Source organism: Hylobates moloch, unplaced genomic scaffold (genome assembly GCF_009828535.3).
Source record: "Hylobates moloch isolate HMO894 unplaced genomic scaffold, HMol_V3 SCAFFOLD_1, whole genome shotgun sequence".
In the NCBI taxonomy this organism is placed as follows: Eukaryota; Metazoa; Chordata; class Mammalia; order Primates; family Hylobatidae; genus Hylobates; species Hylobates moloch.
In genome coordinates, this window is record NW_026652276.1 from 172,834,802 (window position 1) to 172,854,310 (window position 19,509).

Here is a 19,509-nt window from a genome sequence, read left to right on the forward strand (position 1 = left end):
GGAATAGAAAAGCAAGAAACAAAAGAAAAAGATAATTACAGATGATGATAAATATAAAGTAAATAAACAGGTTGTTGAGATAGAGACAAATGGAAGGAAAGCCCAACTTTGGAAAGAGTCATTAAGTAAGGCATTCTCAAGTATTTAGCCTGATACCTTAGCCCACAGATGTCCGATCACACAGGGCTTTGCAGGCCACAGAACATTAATAATAATAATAACACTTATTGAGTGGCAGGCATAGTAATAACTTTACATGAATCATCTTAACTTTGCTGCTACATGTTATTCTCTGGAGAGATTAAACAACTTGTCCAAGATAGACACAGCTAGAGTAGGGAAATCAGGATCTGACTCCAGGAAATGTGACAGCCACAGAGCCTTCTGGCTAATGTAATAAGAAATCATTTCAATGTTTTAAGTAGGAGTTAACATAATCTCTTTTACTTTTAAGATCAGCTGGAAGCTAGATGCTCTACTGAAAGGGGGCAAACTGGAAGGTAAGGAGGCCAACAGGTGAGCCTTGGGCAACAGATAAAAGAGTTCTAGATGACTGTAAGAGCCATGGAGATAAAGGTAAATAAATAGATTCAAAATAGATTTGGAGGTAGGATCAGTGAGACTTGCTTATGGATTAATTACAGGGAATGAGGGAGAAAGAGGAATCAGGTATGGTTTTTAGATTCTCACTTAATCAACTATGTAGGTGAGCAGTGATACCATTTGCTAAGAAAGGGTGAACAGAGTTACAGGGGAAAAAAATAAGTATATCTGAACTATCTAGCTAGAGGTTTAAATGTGGTATCATGGTCATATGGATGGTATTTCAAGCCAGGAGAATGGACGAAACTCCAGGAAGAAAGAATAGAGAGAAAAATGAACAGAGGAAAAAAAGCAGAAAATGCAGGACTGAGCCTAGAGAATATGAACAGTCAGATGTTGTTAAGTGGAAAAGATGACAGAAAAAGAGACAGAGCAATTAAGGAAAAGCCATGGAATGTTGTATAACTTAAAGGTGAAGAGATTTTTTCAAGAACGATGAAGTAGTCAACTTCTACTGGAAGTAGCTGGGAGATGGAGTACAGTGTGGACATAGAAATATCCATTACATTGGGTAGCTTGTAGATTATTGGTATTCTTTTAAAAATTCTTGGTGGAGTGATGAGGGGCAGAAGCCAGACAAGAGTGGGTAAGAGAGTGATTCTAAAGTAAGAAAATGATGACAGTGTGAAGAAGTGCTTTGGAGAAGTCTGGTGATGAAGTGGAATCATGAAATTAGCATTGGTAGAGGGGAATTATAGGTTCAATGGAGAATCTTTTTTTTAAGGTAGGAGGTACCAGTATATGTTCTATAACGATTGATCCAGCAGTAGTAAAGAGATTGAGGATGAGGAGACAGAAAGTTGGTAACTAAAGGAAGAGGGGAATCATATGCTATCTGGTCTTTGTGACTGGCTTCTTTGCTAAGCTTAGCAGGTTTTCAAGGTTCATCCATGTGGCAGCATGGATCAGTACTTCATTTCTTTTTATGCCTGAATAATATTCCGCTGTATGGATATAGACACACATGCACCTAGGAGTCATGTGCTGGGTCATATGGTAACTCTATGTTTTACCTTTCGAAAAATTGCCAGACTGTTTTTCAAAGTGACTGCACAATTTTCTTTTCCCACCAGCAATGTACGAAAGATTCAGTTTTTCAAAATCCTCACCAAGATTTGTTATTAAGTGATCTTTTGAACATACCCATCCTAGTTAGTATGCAGTGTTATTTCATTGTGGTTTTGCATTTCCCTGACGGCTAATAATGTCAAATAACATTTTAGTGTTTATTAGCCATCTGTATACCCCCTTTGGAGAAATGTATATTCAGATTCATTGCCCATTTTTAAATGAGTTGTCTTTTTGAGTTGTAGAAGTATTTTATATACATTGGAGATACAAAACCCTTATCACAGGGGTCCCCAACCCCTGGGCCATGAACAAGTACCTGTCCGTGGCCTGTTAGGAACTGGAGCTGCAGGGCAGGAGGTGAGTGGTGGGCCAGTGAACATTATCACCTAAGCTCCAACTCCTTCACTCAGGCATTGAAGAGTTAGATATTGATTGTAATTTTTGCAGTCTTGGATTGTTTATACATGTCCTTGGCAAGTTTTTCCAAGTATTAAAAGGGACTTGGGTGTTGGGACCTTAGTCTTTGGTCACTGTAGTCATGTAGGCATTAGGAAGCACCCCATGCACAAAAATACTGTGGCTCTTTCAGACAGGTACTGTCTTGGTGGTCTTAGGTAAGATATGGGAAAATGTCCTGGGATATCAGGTGGAAACTCTTGTTCTTTTCCTTTACTTTCCCCCAACCAAACAAAGTGTCTATCTCTCTGTGTTGAGCTGCCTGGACCTGGGGTATAGGTGACACATGCACCCCTGTAAGCACCAGTATTGGGACTGTGCTCAGTCAGATCCAAAGCCAGCACAACACTTGGTCTTGCCCAAGGCTTAAGGTGGCTACTGCCTGGCTACCACTTATGTTTTCTCAAGGCCCAAGGGCTCTACAATCAGCAGATGGCAAATCCCACCAGGTCTGTGTCCTTCCCTTCCAGGACACGAATTGCCTTCAGCCCTGGTTGGGTCCAGAGATGCCATCTGATAGACAGAACCTCATGAAAGGAAGCATGGGAATCTACCTGGTGCTCTATTCTACTGTGGCTGAGCTGGTATGCACGCTGTAAGACAAAGTCCTTTCCACTCTTCCTCCCCTTTTCCTCAAGCAGAAGAGTCTCTTCCCATGGCCATCACCATCCCAGGTCTGTGGCAATTACTGCCTGGTTACCGCCAATGTTCACTATGGGGCCACTGAATCCTGCCTGGTCTGATTCTCTCTCTTCAGGTCAGCAGGCTCTCCTCTCATATAGGGCAGGCCCAGAAATGCTGTCCAAGAGCCAGGGCCTAGAATTGGGGACCCCATGAACCTACTTGTTTCTCTACATCACTGTGGCTGAGCTAGGAATTAATCTCTAAGACAAAGTCCCCTTCATTCATTCTCTGTTTCTCAAGCAGAAGGAGTCTCTCCCCATGGTTCCCACAGATGAGAATGTGCTGGGTCACTTCTGAAGCCAGCATGGCCCTGGGTCTCACTCAAGGCCTGTGGTGAGAACTGCCTGGGTACCACTGATGTTTATTGAAGGCCCAAGGGCTCTTAAGTCTGCAAATGATAAATCTTGCTGGGACTGGATCTTTCCCTTCAAGGAAATGGGTACCCTTCTGGCCCAGGCTGTGTCTAGAAATGTCAACCAGGAGCTAGGGCCTGGAATGGGGGCCTCGAGACTCTTCCTGATACCGTATTCTTCTGTAGCTACACTGATGTCCAAGTTTCAGTACAAAGTCCTCTTTACTCTCCCCTCTCCTCTTCTTAGGTGGAGGGAAGGAGTCTCTTCCAGAGCTGCAAACTGTGCTGCCTGTGTTTGGGGCAGCGATGATGCAAGCACTCTCTTGGCTGCACTAGCTGGTGTTTCACTAGGTCATCTCCACCCAATATCCACTAGTTTCAAGCCCAGCACATCACCAGGACTTGTCCAGGAATTGAAGTCTCTTTGGCCTAGACTGCTTTTTAAGTTTATTTAAGACCCCCGAGAACTTTAGCCCATACTGGTGGGTCTTGCCTGAACTCAGGCTCCTACCACTGAAATGGAGAATTTGCCTCTGGCTAGAGAAGCTCCCTCTGTAGGCACTGGCTGAGTTATGCCTTGTGTTGCTTTCTGCTGTGACAGGGCAGTACTGAGTTCCAACGTCAAGTCACACAATTACTGTTTGCTGCCTCCCCTGAATGCACAGATTGTCTTTCCATACCACTCAGCCATTGCTGGGGGATGAAGGAGGGCTGGTGTAGGTGATTCAAGATTGTCTTTCCCTCTTCAGTGCCTCTTTCCTTAATATAATGTTAAAACCACACACTGCGATTGCACTCCTGATTTTTGGTTCTTATGGAGGTGCTTTTTTTGTGCGGATAGTTCTTCAATTTGGTGTTCCTATAGGGAGGACAACTGTTGGAGCCTTCTTTTCGTCCATCTTGCCCCACTTTCCTCAGTTATTATATATTATTGGCCTTCCTCAAATAGTAAGGTGTAAAATAGCGTATTTTAATACATGGAAGTTATTATATTGAAAAATAGCAAACTTTAATAAGATAGATTTTAAAAAAGGATAAAATGTCTTTGTAGATAGACAAGATGGACAAATTAATGAAAATAAAATTGGTGAAAAACAGCCTTCATGAATAGAAAAATTAAAGGGGTCAAAATGAAAGAAGGCAAGTTTATTAGTCATTAGAGTCCCTGAAGAAAGAGAAGGAAGACCACATCACCTCCATCTGGAGATATGCGAAAATCTCACGAGGGGGTGACATTTGAACTTGGAACAGCAGGAATGACTACCAATTTTTTAGGTAGAAAAGATGTAGTAGGTAGCATAATGCCTTCTAAAATATGTCAATGTCCTGACCTGTAAATATGCTACTGAAAATGAAAAAGGGACTTTGCAAATGGCATTAAAATATCTAAAATGGATATTATCCCACCATATGGGCCTGATGTAATCAAGAACCCCAGAGAGAAGTGAGAGGATCAGCCTCAGAGAAGAAGTTGTGACAAAAGAGGCAGAGGTTGAATTGTTGCAAGGCCACCAGCCAAGTAATGCATACATCTTCTAGAAACTAGAAGAGGCAAGAAATTAATTCTCCCCTAGAATCTCGAGAGGAACTGCTGTCCTGCTGACCCATCTTAGACTTCTTCAGAATTGTAAAATAATAATTGGTGTTGTTTTCAAGCCACTAAGTTTGTGATAGTTTGTTACAGATAACAATAGGAAACTAACACAGATGGAGAAAGACATCCTAAGAATCTGAAAAATGCAAAACTTGATGTACAGCCTATTCAGAGAATGAGAGAAAGTTCGAAGTGTTTTGACTCTATGGTATTGCAGAAGAAGGTCTGGAGAAGAGATTTATATAAATCAAAACAGGTAACGTTACTTATAGCCAGACAAAGGATCCTGTGTGAATTTTATAGCAGATTTCTATCACAGAAAATAATTCTAGCAGTAATGAGCTGTGAACACTGGAGTTATAAGACTAAGAAGATTTTTATATTCTATATAATTTTATTGTAATCTGGTCATATAAGCCCTTCACAAATGCTTAAATTAGATGAATGGAAGAAGATAGGTTTAGTTAACTTTAATAAAATTCTCTGCTATACTTTTTTCTTTGCTCATAATGATTCCTCATGTCCTCTTCTTTTATTAAAAAAAGAGCATAATAAATCATTATAATAAGAGTAGAAGTGTACTGTGATTTCTCCTAGGAAGCTTACCATATGGTACCTGTCTCTTTGTTATTTAATTTAACTTGATTTGTCAAATATCAGACTTGTAAGAGCTCATGTGTCATACTCATTTAAGTGTCATATTCTTTTAAGGATCTAATCCCAAAGAGACATGCATCCTCTTGATAAGATAAAAAATATTTTTTATATGCCACAACTAAGAAATAAAAATGCAATACGTGCTCAAGGAATAAAAGGTATTTTAAAATAGTATTGCAGATATTTTTTTCCTACTCTTATCTTTGTTTTAGAAATTCATCTGGGAAAAAATGTAGCTAATGACAGATGCATGCAATTAGGTATTTAATTTGCCTACTCATAAGAATGAATAACTTAACAATTTCTCCAATGTAATTTACAAAAGTAAATAACATTGATGCTCACAAACATTAATAATCAAAGAAATACAAATAAACACAATTGGATTACTAAAGTGAACTATTTTAAAAGGTATCTAATTTTAAAAATATCACATTAAAGGCCTTTTCTGCATCTATAAGATAATCATGTGGTTTTTGTCTTTGTTTCTGTTTATGTGCTGGATTACGTTTATTGATTTGCGTATGTTGAACCAGCCTTGCATCCCAGGGAGGAATTGATGGGATGTATCTCAAAATACTAAGAGCTATTTATGACAAACCCACAGCCAATATCATACTGGATGGGCAAAAACTGGAAGCATTCCCTTTGAAAACTGGCACAAGACAGGGATGCCCTCTCTCACCACTCCTATTCAACATAGTGTTGGAAGTTCTGGCCAGGGCAATCAGGCAAATGAAAGAAATAAAGGGTATTCAGTTAGGAAAAGAGGAAGTCAAATTTTCCCTGTTTGCAGATGACATGATTGTATATTTAGAAAACCCCATCATCTCAGTCCAAAATCTTAAGCTGATAAGCAACTTCAGCAAAGTCTCAGGATACAAAATCAATGTGCAAAAATCACAAGCATTCATATACACCAATAACAGACAGCCAAATCATAAGTGAACTCCCATTCACAATTGCTTCAAAGAGAATAAAATACCTAGGAATCCAACTTACAAGGGATATGAAGGACCTCTTCAAGGAGGTCCTTCAACAAAATAAAAGAGGACACAAACAAATGGAAGAACATTCCATGCTCATGGATACGAAGAATCAATATCGTGAAAATGGCCATACTGCCCAAGGTAATTTATAGATTCAATGCTATCCCCATCCAATGACTTTCTTCACAGAATTGGAAAAAACTACTTTAAAGTTCATATGGAATCAAAAAAGAGCCTGCATTGCCAAGAAAATCCTAAGTCAAAAGAACAAAGCTGGAGGCCTCACACTACCTGACTTCAAACTATACTACAAGGCTACAGTAACCAAAACAGCATGATACTGGTACCAAAACAGAGATATAGACCAATGGAACAGAAAAGAGCCCTCAGAAATAATACTAGACATCTACAACCATCTGATCTTTGACAAACGTGATAAAAACAAGCAATGGGGAAAGGATTCCCTACTTAATAAATGGTGCTGGGAAAACTGGCTAGCCATATGTAGAAAGCTGAAACTGGATCCCTTCCTTACACCTTATACAAGAATTAATTCAAGATGGATTAAAGACTGAAATGTTAGACCTAAAACCATAAAAATCCTAGAAGAAAACCTAGGCAATACCATTCAGGACATAGGCATGGGCAAGGACTTCATGTCTAAAACACCAAAAGCAATGGCAACAAAAGCCAAAATTGACAAAAATGGGATCTAATTAAACTAAAGAGCTTCTGCACAGCAAAAGAAACTACCATCAGAGTGAACAGACAACTTACAGAATGGGAGAAAATTTTTGCAATCTACCCATCTGACAAAGGGCTAATATCCAGAATCTACAAAGAACTCAGAAAAATTTACAAGAAAAAAACAACCCCATCAAAAAGTGGGCAAAGGATATGAACAGACACTTCTCAAAAGAAGACATTTATGCAGCCAAAAAACACATGAAAAAATGCTCATCATCACTGGCCATCAGAGAAATGCAAATCAAAACCACAATGAGATACCATCTCACACCAGTTTGAATGGTGATCATTAAAAAGTCAGGAAACAACAGGTGCTGGAGAGCATGTGGAGAAATAGGAACACTTTTTTACACTGTTGGTGGGACTGTAAACTAGTTCAACCATTGTGGAAGACAGTGTGGCGGTTCCTCAAGGATCTAGAACCAGAAATATCATTTGACCCAGCCATCCCATTACTGGCTATATACCCAAAGGATTATAAATCATGCTGCTATACAGACACATGCACACGTATGTTTACTGTGGCACTATTCACAATAAAAAAGACTTGGAACCAACCCAAACGTCCACCAATGATAGACTGGATTAAGAAAATGTGGCACACATACACCATGGAATACTACGCAGCCATAAAAAAGGATGAGTTCATGTCCTTTGTAGGGACATGGATGAAGCTGGAAACCATCATTCTCAGCCAACTAACACAAGAGCAGAAAACCAAACACCGCATGTTCTCACTTATAGGTGAGAACTGAACAATGAGAACACTTGGACACGGGAAGGAGAACATCACACACCAGGGCCTATTGTGGGGTGGGGGGATTGGGGAGGGAAAGCATTAGGAGATACACCGAATGTAAATGACGAGTTAATGGGTGCAGCACACCAACATGCCACATGTATACATATGTGACAAACCTGCACATTGTGCACATGTACCCTAGAACTTAAAGTATAATAAAAATACACATTAAAATTAGTATAAATATTTACTTCAAGGGCTTATAAAATGCACAATTCTGTTATATAAAATGGCCTTGACTAGCAAGAGTCATAAGCCTTTGTTTTTTATTGATATGAAAATTAATTTATTATTGTAATATTAATAATTCAAATGAATAATTTCTATATTTTCAAAAAATCACTCAAAAACAAAATTATCACAAAAATATTACTCAATAATATGTATTAAGTAAAATTTGAAAATTCAAAGTAATCTAATGTTAAGAGTGTTAAATCATAATACACTAATACTATGAACTATTATACATGTAATTAAAATAATGATTATGAAGATCAGGTATAAAAATAGAAGTGTCCTACTGTAGTGAAATGAAAATGGCAGATTATTTTGATTACTATGACAAGAAACCTGGCTGTATGTGTGGATTTTAGGATGTCACAATGAAATGCATTCAAGGTGGTAGAATTTTTATTATTATTATTTTCTATTACAGATTCAGGAAGAAAATTTTTTAACTAATGAAATTTCATTTAAATCACAAGTGATTATTTTTTTCACTGTGAAATTGAGATTTATCTTGAAAATTCTGGTTTGTAAAACTAAGTATTAGTCATTTAAATATACAGAATATTGAAATAAACTTCCATATTTAATAATCTAAATATATTTTAGACTTAGCTTTAAATTTAGAAACAATCCAAAATATTGAAATAATATCCTGAAATGTTTTTCTATAAAATACACAACTATCCCTGCTTTTAGGCATAGCATTATCCTGGTCTTATAACCTGCTTCCCTGAAATCTAGGAAAGAGTTCTTGGTATCCCCACGGCAGGTGTCATGGTTTCAGGGGACTCAGAGAGACAGGGTCTCACTCTGTCACCCAGGCTGGAGTAAAATGGTGTGATCAAGGCTCAGTGTAGCCTTGACTTTCCAATCTGAAGCAATCCTCCCACTTCAGCTTCTTGAGTAGCTGAGAGTAGAGGCAGGCACTATCACACCCAGGTGGTTTTTAAATTTTTTTTACAGATAGGATCCCACTATGTTGCCCAGGCTGGTCTCCAACTCCTGGGCTCAAATGGTTCTCCTGCTTCAGCCTCCCAAAGTGCTGGAATTACAGGCATGAGCCACCATGCCTGGCCTTGAACTTAATGTTTTACTTTTATTATGATGTGTATGATTAAATGTTGGCAAAGATGCTTTATCATATTTGGACATTTTTCCTATATTCCAATTTCACTTTCTTTTAAATACTGGCTGATTTTTGTCAAATATTTTCAGCCCTTAACTATGTGTTTATAACATAACTAATTTGTGTTAACAAGGCACCTGAAATAGGAAATATTTTTATATGAAATGCACAATCCTATTCTTGTATTTATATCAGCTAAACCTTAGCTGAATATGGTGAATTACATTATTTAAACTCTTTTACCTTCAATTTGGTGAAATTTTACTAATTTCTAATAATTAAACTAATAACTAAAATGTATTTATACAGCATATGTATTATATTTGTCAACCTGTGACAATAGCCTAATGATGGTTTGGTATTTCTCTGTAGGCTGTGAACATTTGCATAGCATTGAACACTTCTGTTCTTTGAAACTTAACTAAAATTCTCAAAAGAATCATATGGTAGTTATAACTTATTTACTAATGGGCATTTCTAAACACCTTCCTGATGGAGGATATTGTTATTACTATATGTCTCGGTATTCTACATTTTTAAAAATTAACTAATTATTTTTTGAATATTATCCATTTTCTCTAAATTTCCAAATATTTTAGTCTTTATTCTATTGTGATTATATATCCCTTCTTCTGACAGTCATTTCTTTATTTTGGTTGAATTATTCTGTACTTATTAGGTATTTGCCTATTTTATTTATCTATTCAGGTCACTTAATTTCAATAGTTAAAAATCCATTAATTTTACTGTTTAGCTGAATTAATTGCATTCTCCTACTTTTATGTTTCATATTTTTGTGCTTAATTTGTTTCAATATTTTATTTTTCTTGTTAAAAGGAATCCATTATTATTCACATTGTCATTGACAACTGTGAGAATCTGCAGAAAAAAACAATATGGAACTACAACTTCGCGTTCTTGAATAAAGCTTGCAGTGTAAGATGCGTTTGTTTGTGGTGCCTGAGGAAGAGAGGTTGGTGAAATTGGAGTTGGACTCAGTGAATTGGAAATAGTTTTAACCCTCCAATGGAACACACAGTGAAGTTGTCAAGTCCCCTGATTTCTCAACGATACCAACTAGTTCAATAAGCAAAGAGAGTATGCTTGTGCCTACTTGTTGCCCAATGAAAGAATCAAATAATTTCATTGTTTCCAGCAGCAGAAAAGAGAGTTGGTAGTGCTGAGCTGCTGAAGGTTCATTACTGCTTAGCCTTGAGAATGGAGGCCCCATTCAGTACTCTTCATAAGAGATGCCCCAACTCGTCAAAGGAATTATGGTAATCTCCTTATTTTCTGTTGCACATTCTTCCCTCTGCTAATCTCAGTACACTCATATACTAAATTTCTTGTCTGTTAAGTGATCTCACATGTTTTGAAACCAAGTTCAGATAAACTCACAAGTGGGTTAAGGGGCCAGAATAGTTTAAAAGAAATACAATTACTTCGTTATCTCACTTATATGTGAACTTTAAAATGTTGACCTTATAAAAGGAGAGAGCAGAATAGCGGTTACCAGAGGCTGGGGGGTAGGGGCATGGGAGGTGTTGATCAAAGGTACAAAATTTCAGTTAGGGAAGAGGAATAAGATTTTGAGATCTACTGTACAGAATGGTGACAATAGTTAATAATAATATATTGTATATTTCAAAATTACTGAAAAAGTAGATTTTAAATGTCCTCACTACAAAAAATGATAAGTATAAGAGGTGATAGATATGTTACTTAACTTGATATAATCATTAAATGATGAATATGTATCAAAACACCAAGTACAATTATTATTTATCGAGTAATTTTAAAAAAATATTAAAAGGAAAGACAGGCAGAAGGAATTATCACTGCTTTGTGAACAAAAGATAAATTTTGTTTCTGGAATTTAAAAATGAGAGTTTCTTAATTTAAAAAATGTGATTCTGTAAGACAAGACTTGGAAAGGCAAATAAAGATAACATTTTACAGAAATAATAAAAAATGCAACGCCATAAAATAACTAATAATATCCCATGAAATACATAGAAAATATTCCAAAAGTTCAAACAGAACTCAAAGAAACAGATGAGATGAGATCAGAGAGAGACAGAGAGCGAGAGAGAGAGAGAGAGAATGTTAGAATAGGAGCATAACTGAGAAATAAGATCTAATTATTCATGTTATATTTAACTGCTTGCTCAATCTTAGAAAGTGCAATAAAAAATTTCAGAAATGCTAACCTAAATTCTGCAAAAATCGTACTAACTAGACTTTAATATTTGTTTAAAAGTGTGTTTGTTTTGAGCTTGAGGGTATATAGTCCAAATGTAGTAGTTCGGTTAGTTCATTAGCCATTTCAGGGTGATCATATTATTTATTTGAATTTTGTTTGGTTCATCTATTTCTGTTTGAATTTTATTTATGGTACCTTTGCCATAATTATTGATTATTTTTGTTCTCTCACACTCTGTCATACGTGAAATATTTACATGGTTCCAATTATCAGAAGCATACCATAATGTATATTCAGAGAACTGACATGCTACCCCCTTCATTCTATTATTTTCACTATGTTCCCATCCACCTCTGCTCTCTGGCTTAGTATTCCCACTTTTGATTTTAGAGGAGCCACCAGAATGTTTTATTATCTCTTCCCATTTTTAAACACAACATAGAATGTAGTTTTTAATACTTTCATTTTACCTAAAAATAGCCTGCTACATATTATAATTACATATACAATTATAATGTAATCATACTATATTAACTTAAAGAAAATTTTCTTTTTTTTACAGTTACATAGTAGTCTGTGTCTGCATACATTTCTGATTTAGTCAATCTCCTTTGTTTTGACATTTAGCTAATTTTAACTATTTAAAATATTATAGTTAAAATTAGCCAAATGTCCAAACACGAGGGCTCACACCTGTAATCCCACCACTTTGGGAGGCCAAGGCAGGTGGATCACGAGGTTAGGAGATTGAGACCATCCTGGCTAATATGGTGAAACCCTGTCTCTACTAAAAATACAAAAAATTAGCAGGGCGTGGTGGCACGCGTCTGCAGTCCCAGCTACTCGGGAGGCTGAAGCAGGAGAATCGTTTGAACCTGGGAGGTGGAGGCTGCAGTGAGTCAGAGCTCACCACTGCACTCTGGCCTGGGTGACACAGTGACAGTCTAAAAAAAAAAAAAAAAAAAAAAGAAAATAAGAAAATTATAATTATTGCATACACACACACACACACAGATATATATCCTATCTTCTGCTCAAATTTGTGATATCCTATCTTTTGCTTAGATTTGTGGAAGTGAAATTGCTTAGCCGTAAGGTACTATGTAGATTTTTTGGATAAAACCAAATATTCTTTAGGAATGTGCAAACTGGCATTTCCTCAAAAGTTCATGGGAGTGCATTTTCCACATATCCTCACCACAGAGTGCTGTAATTCCTCCATCAGCCTGTCTCTCTCTCATCTTTCTATCTAAACTTGGCTAAAATGACATAAAAGAAATAATATCTCAGTTTATATTTATAGTTCCCTTATAATAAGAAAAGTTAAATAAATGTTCACATGTCTAAGACATATTCTTGTGAGTTGTCAGTTTACATTTCTGCCCTTATGTTTCTATCAAATTTTTAGTCTTTTCCTCTCAATTTGTATTAATTAAAAAAGTCTTTTATTGTTAAAATAATGTTGCAAATATTTTCTCCCAGTTTTTCAATTGTATTTTGATGTTCCTATATGGTGTTTTTGCTTTGCAAAGTTTTTCTTTTTCTTTTCCTTTTTTTTTTTGGATGTAGTCTAATGTTCCACTAATTTTTTTCATTGCCTCTGAAATTTTATTCAGACTTAGAAGAATTTTACCTACATAGGGTTATATAGGAGTTCATCTCTGTTTTATCTCATCCTGGAATGTTTTGATTTCTTTAAAAAAGTAAATACTACATTTATTTTAATTATTATTTTATATAATGTGAGAAGTGATTTAATTATATCTTTTTCAAAATGGCAAACTGATTGATTTATCCCAGAGCCATGCATTGCCAATCTCCTCATCACCTCAGTGTTTTAAGATTCTGCCTTTATCATAAAGTTTATTTTTTACTTGCATTTATTTCTATTATATAAGTACTTCTTTATTCTATTTCACTGTGTGTCTGCATGCACCAATGCACAGTTTTAATTGTAAGGTTTTTATACAGTATGTTTAGTATTGGGTAAGGCTAATTTCTTCCCCTATACTACAGCTTTCTTTTTAGTATTTCCAAGTTAATTTTGTATATTTACTTGTGTATTTTTGTACATTTTGTATACTTTTATATGTTTATTATATTTATTTTGTATATTTTATATATTTATTTTGTATGTTTATTTTTACATATAATTTCAGTATCAACTTGTCTAATTATGTAAAGAAACTTATTAACATATTATAGAGATTGCAGTCAAATTATAAATTAACTTACAGGGAGCTAAGCTGTATTCTATAAAATTTAAGCATCTTACACAAAAGTAAAAGACTTCTTCCCATTTTAATAATTTTAATTTTATATTTTTCAAGCCTTTTAAATTTTTTCATGTAGATTTTACACAATTCTTCTTACACTTATCTCTTAGTATTTTACAGTTATTGTTGAATATTGATTTTATGTTATTATGTTACCTGTTATTGCTTATGTATATGTGTTAGATATGCTATTTTAATGTTTGCTGTACTGTTGAATTGTTCTATTTTAATTTAGTTTTATTACTGAATCTCTAGGGTTTTCTAGTTACAAGACCTTATCATCTGCAGATATAAATAGTTTTCCTTTTTGTTTCTGATTCTTATGTCTCTAAATGATTCATTTTGTCTAATTGAATTGGCTAACCTCTACTATTAAGTTGAACATTAGTAAGAAGAGTGCAATACATTCTTTAAAATCTTACTGGAAATACAAGTAGTGTTTCTGAATTAAGTAAAATACTGATTCTAGGACTAAGATTATATAAAATTCCCATATCATGTTAAGAAAGTAAACATCAATTACCAATTTTCTACTTTTTTTCATCTCTCAGGAATAAATTATACATTTTGCAAAGGACTTTCCATCTTCTATAGAGGAAAAATAGCTGGTTTTTACTTTTAGATGTATGAATATGGTGTGTAGAAAGAGTTAACATATAGCAGACCTGATTTCTATCCTTCGAAAGGCCTGATTAAAAGATTAGGCTTGGCTGATGCTGAGAACTTAGATTTTGGAAGGATTACCATCCCTCTGATGGATAAGAATGGCTCACTGTGCCTAAACTGCTTGTACAAACAATGTGGTTTATGCTAACCATTTTCTTTCCTTCTAGGAGTCTGGAATTTTGATAGGTGCTAGGCAGAAGGTGCCTCATGACTATTCCCTAATGAGCTTCCCTGGTGGACAACATTTCATATATGTTGTCAAAAGTTGCTGCTGAGGGAATCAAGCACAGCCTACATGATTCCACAGGGAAAGGACTCCTAGAAACTTTCATACCTGGTTTTCACTGGACATTGCCACATATGCCTTTTCCCTTTACTTATATGCTTTGCATCCTTTTACTGTAATATATGATAGTCATGAATAATACTACGAGTTCTCCTAGCAAATCATCAAACCAGAAGATTCGTATGGTTTTTATATCAATGGATTTCCTAATATTGTATTATATCATATTCCCAGAATCACACTTGATCAAAATGTATCAGTTTCTTAATGATGTGTTATATTCTGTTACTAATATTTTTATATTTCAATCAATATTAATAACTGATATTTGTCCATAATTTTCTTTTCTAACTGTATTAGGTTTAGGTATAAATGTCATACTTACTTTACAAAAAGTATTATATTTTCCTTAATTTTTTGAAATTTTCTTTTTTATAAGGTGCAAAAAATTTCAAAATCATTGGGACTATCCAGGCTTTGAAATTTTGATACAAGTCTTCCTTGAAATCATCTGGGCTTAATGATTGATTTTGAGGAAATGTCTTGATAAATTTTTCTTTACCTAATAGAGAAATTAGCTTATTTAAATTTTTTACATATAGTAGGGTCTATTTGGGCAAATTATATTTCTGTAGGAAATTATCATTATATCTTTCAAATATATAGCAGAGAGGTTGTAGGATTTTTTAAATGCATCGTATGTCATGTCAATGGTTACTTCCTCCTTGTCCTTTTATCATACATATACCTCGGTTAAGGTAGCTAGTAATTGGTCTCTCTTGAAAATTTTTTACCAAAAAATATTATTTTTATTTAGTAATTATATATTTTGTTTCTCAATGTAGATAAATTGATAAAGCAAATATTGTTTATTTTTTGCTTTATCTTTCCTTTATTTTTTCTGTTTGTTTTTCTTTTCTCATCTTGTTTCACATGAAAATTTCATTCATTTATAATTTTTATTTTTATTAATAAAAGGGTTTAGGGCTATAAAACTTTTTCTGGCTACATTCTTGAATGTATTACAGGTGTCCTGATATAGAATACCTCCATTATCCATGATTTTTATTAAAAAATACTTTTGGGTTGTATTTTACCTTTAACTCAAGAGTTTAATTTAAAAAGGGAAAGAAAAATGATAGAAGTAGGCCAGGTACAGTGGCTCACACCTGGAATTCCAGCACTTTGGAAGCTGAGGCAAGAGGATACTTGAGCACGGGAGTTACAAACTGGCCTGGGCAACATAGTGAGACTCCGTTTCCACAAACCAGTTTTAAAAGTTAGCCAGCTAATTTGGAAAGATGGCTTGAGCCTGAGAGGGTCAAGGCTATAGTGAGTCATGACTGTGCCACTGCACTGCAGCCTAGAAGACAGAGTGAGACCCTATCTTAAAAAATCATAGAAGTAATAATATCATAATTATACACAATTAAACTACATTGCAAATACCAAAAAATTTACTTGTTTTAAATTTCTACACTAATCATGTACAGCTGTAACAGTTGCACAGTAAACAGCTGTATATAGCCTTCACTTCTCACTAGACGTCTTATCAAAAAAGAACTTAAAACGTATGGGAAAACCTTGCACTTTGTGTTAGAAACTTAGTTTCTTGGCTTTCTTACTTCTATCTGATGGAGGGCAAAGAACTTCACTAGTTCGCAGGCTATGCTGAGACGAATTATAAAAGAAACATAAAACAGAAATATTTTGTGTATAGCACATTGCCCAAAGATGAGACAAATTGGTATTTATAAAAATGATATGCTGCAATGGAGACATTTAAGAGCTTGTTAGCAATTCCTACAGGTCCCAAGAGGTTCAAACAGTTCAGAAACAGAACAGAACATGATTTAGTATATTTTCAGAGAATTCAAAAGTTTTTATAAAGCTCACTCAGGAAATCTTCAGGGAAAAACAAACTTTGCTACTCTTTTTATTTGGTAACTTTCTATATTCTCAGAATAAACTTGAAAACCATTTTATGTTGGCCCCAATATCCCACAAATCTGGCAACAGTGACAGGAGTCATGTCATTCTGACAGTTGGACCTGACTAAACTAAGTGGCCACAAGTGTCTGTCAATTTTAATGATGGTAGGCAGATTTCCCAAAGTGATAATTACTCCGAACGTGGTTTATTTTATTTTTTAAAAAATTAATTAATTAATCAATTAATTTTTGCCTGTTTTTGGCACTTGTAGCAAGTATTCTCTTAGTATTCTTTGTATTCCTACTCTTCTTTTTTGCAATTGCCTATATGCAATCATCAAGTATTTTAATGATAATTCCTGTCTTTATTTCCGTTATATTACTCTATTCTCTCCTTGTCAATGACTTTCCTTCCAATATCATGCACTTACTCCATACAGACCATTTCAAAACTTTTCCATTCTCCATTCCCTCCAGCTTCCCTTCAATAATTGGTCAGTTAATAAGCCTTTCTGCTCAAGTCACCATCTCTCACTGGAATTGTTGCAATAGCCTCTTGACTGACCTTTCTGATTTTTGCCCTTGCCCTCTACAGTTTATTCCTAACAGGACAACTCGTGTGACAAAGCAATCAATCAATCAGTCAATATTGTCCTTCCTCTGATGAAATGCTTCTATTCCAATGGCTTCTGTTGTCTCTAAGAGTTAAAGAGAAATTATTAAAATATCTATTAATGCCCACATTCTAGTCCTTTAATATATGCTATATATTAAATGTTATATATTTATAATATTATATATATAATATTTATATTTCCCTCATCCTTTATAGCATTTCACACTACCTGTGGCTTCACTGGAGTTATTGCATTGAATTTGCTGCCTTTTACTTAAGTCAAACTTTTTGCTCATGGTGAAAGGAATAGAGAAAGATGTAGGGAGAACCCCTGAAACTACTGCTATGGAATAAAAGATGAAATGCTCCTGATTATTGTAAATACAAAATTGCATGCAGGATTGTGTAAAGAGAATGCCAGGTTGGACTGCCAGAACAAGCCAACAGCGCATGATGTGCTTCCCCCTGCAGAGAGCCTATGAATGGACGTGCAGTCAGGGAGGTTTCACATCACCAAGATTCCTATCCAAGAAAAGCAGATATTCACAGCTCTGGGAATGGAATGTGACCCTTGTGGAGAGCCTATAAATGGATGCATGGGGGGCATCTGTCCATATGGATAAGACAGGGCTATAAACGCCCTCATCTTGTCATGGCTCTTCTAGGCCTCTTTAGGGTTAAGGCATACTCCTTTCTGAGAATTTCTGGTCTAACCCGTTGTCGAGCTTCACGTCCTGTTTCCATGGATTGTTTGTAACCAGCTTTTGTGGCAACTGTTACTGCTGATTAATATCTTGCTAATCATAGGTTATGGAAGGATTGTGTTTCTGTTTTAAGGCTCTGTTAGAAATTACTGACACACACACTATATTGTAAATTCTTATCTCTGTACACTGTACTTCTGCATACAGATGTACTGTACTTCTACATACAAATGTTATGTTAAAGAATTACTTCATCCCCATGTGACTATCTCACCTCATAATCAAATGACCCTAAATCCCTCACTAACCTGCCCCCTCCCTCACTAAACTTAATAATAAATGCTGGTATATCTAGTGCATCGTTGGCACCACGGGACCAGAAGGCTGTGACCCCCCTCGACCCAGCTTTCACTATCTTGTGTGTGTCTATTATTTCTCAACCTGCCGATCCACCTAAAAACAAAGAGAGAGCCCCGTTGCATTGCAGGCTGCTGGCCAGATCCCACAATACATACTCAGATTCCAAAATGCATTCTTAACTCTTAAAAGATTTTGGTTACTTATCACTATTCTGTCTACTTTTCTGTAATTGAGAAAAGTGTTTGTCAACTCATTTTTTCTCTTTGTGACAGCTCAGTAATTTACAAAGTTTTATGTTATACTTTACTCCTTCCTTCAATTTGTGCTAAAACATTGTGAAAATTAATATTTCTTTGGAACACAACTTTTTCATTATAAATTAAATACTGTGATAAAATTGCAAAGTAAACAAATGAGTTTCCATAAAGCTAATTTATCTTTACTCTATATTTTCCATATTTATTACTTCAAATTCTTGTTACATTTTCAATTTTGTTTGAAATATCATATGGTATTTTTAATTTAAATTTACTAATTATTTTTTAGTCAGTGGGTAAAGAGAAATTAAAAATTTGAACAAATTAATTCAGTTTTTACTTCACTTCTCATTTGAAGGTCTTCCCAGTAACCTACCAAAACAAGTCTCTCTTTTTTTTTTTATTTTTTTAACTTAAATTCTAATCTTCACTCTGCCAACTTCTCAACTCTGGCTATTTTTCAATTATACCCCAATCCCTAAGCCATGTAACTCTCCGAGGTTTTTGTTTGTTTTTTCAACTGCTCATTAAGATGTCCTACACCTTAGCAAAAAGATCACACATATTTCTTCAATGCTTTGAAGCCATAGTCATGTACTCAAAATTTATTTTATCTCTACTCCCACCCTTCCTCCACCCAAACTTATCCTTGGGTTTTCACTGATTAGTGCTTTCAAGCCTGCCTGCCTTAGTTCATGTAGCTCCTCCTCTGGTACTGGGATAAACACTTGTATTACCATTTTAAAGGCTATCATTACTCTTTATCTGTGAAGAGTAGAACATGAAGAAATCTACTTTATTCAGATATTCTCTAGATTCCTAAAGATTAGAGATCATTTCTCATCCTTCTAGGAGTACTCACTTCAGGAAGCATCCAGATAAAAGGTAAGGTACAAATATT

At 35.2% G+C, this 19,509-nt stretch overlaps 2 protein-coding genes across 8 annotated transcripts in view; one reads left to right on the forward strand and one right to left on the reverse strand.

Annotated features, from left to right (window-relative positions):
* The window catches only part of RUNDC3B (RUN domain containing 3B), a 196,597-nt gene that overhangs the window by 91,829 nt on the left and 85,259 nt on the right, over positions 1 to 19,509 (reverse strand). The gene's annotated exons all lie outside the window — the stretch shown is intronic.
* ABCB1 (ATP binding cassette subfamily B member 1) overlaps positions 19,296 to 19,509 on the forward strand; it is a 217,537-nt gene continuing 217,323 nt past the window's right edge. Inside the window, exon 1 of the mRNA XM_032761171.2 lies at positions 19,296 to 19,493. The gene's annotated coding sequence lies outside the window, so the exon portion shown is untranslated. The remainder of the gene's footprint in view (positions 19,494 to 19,509) is intronic.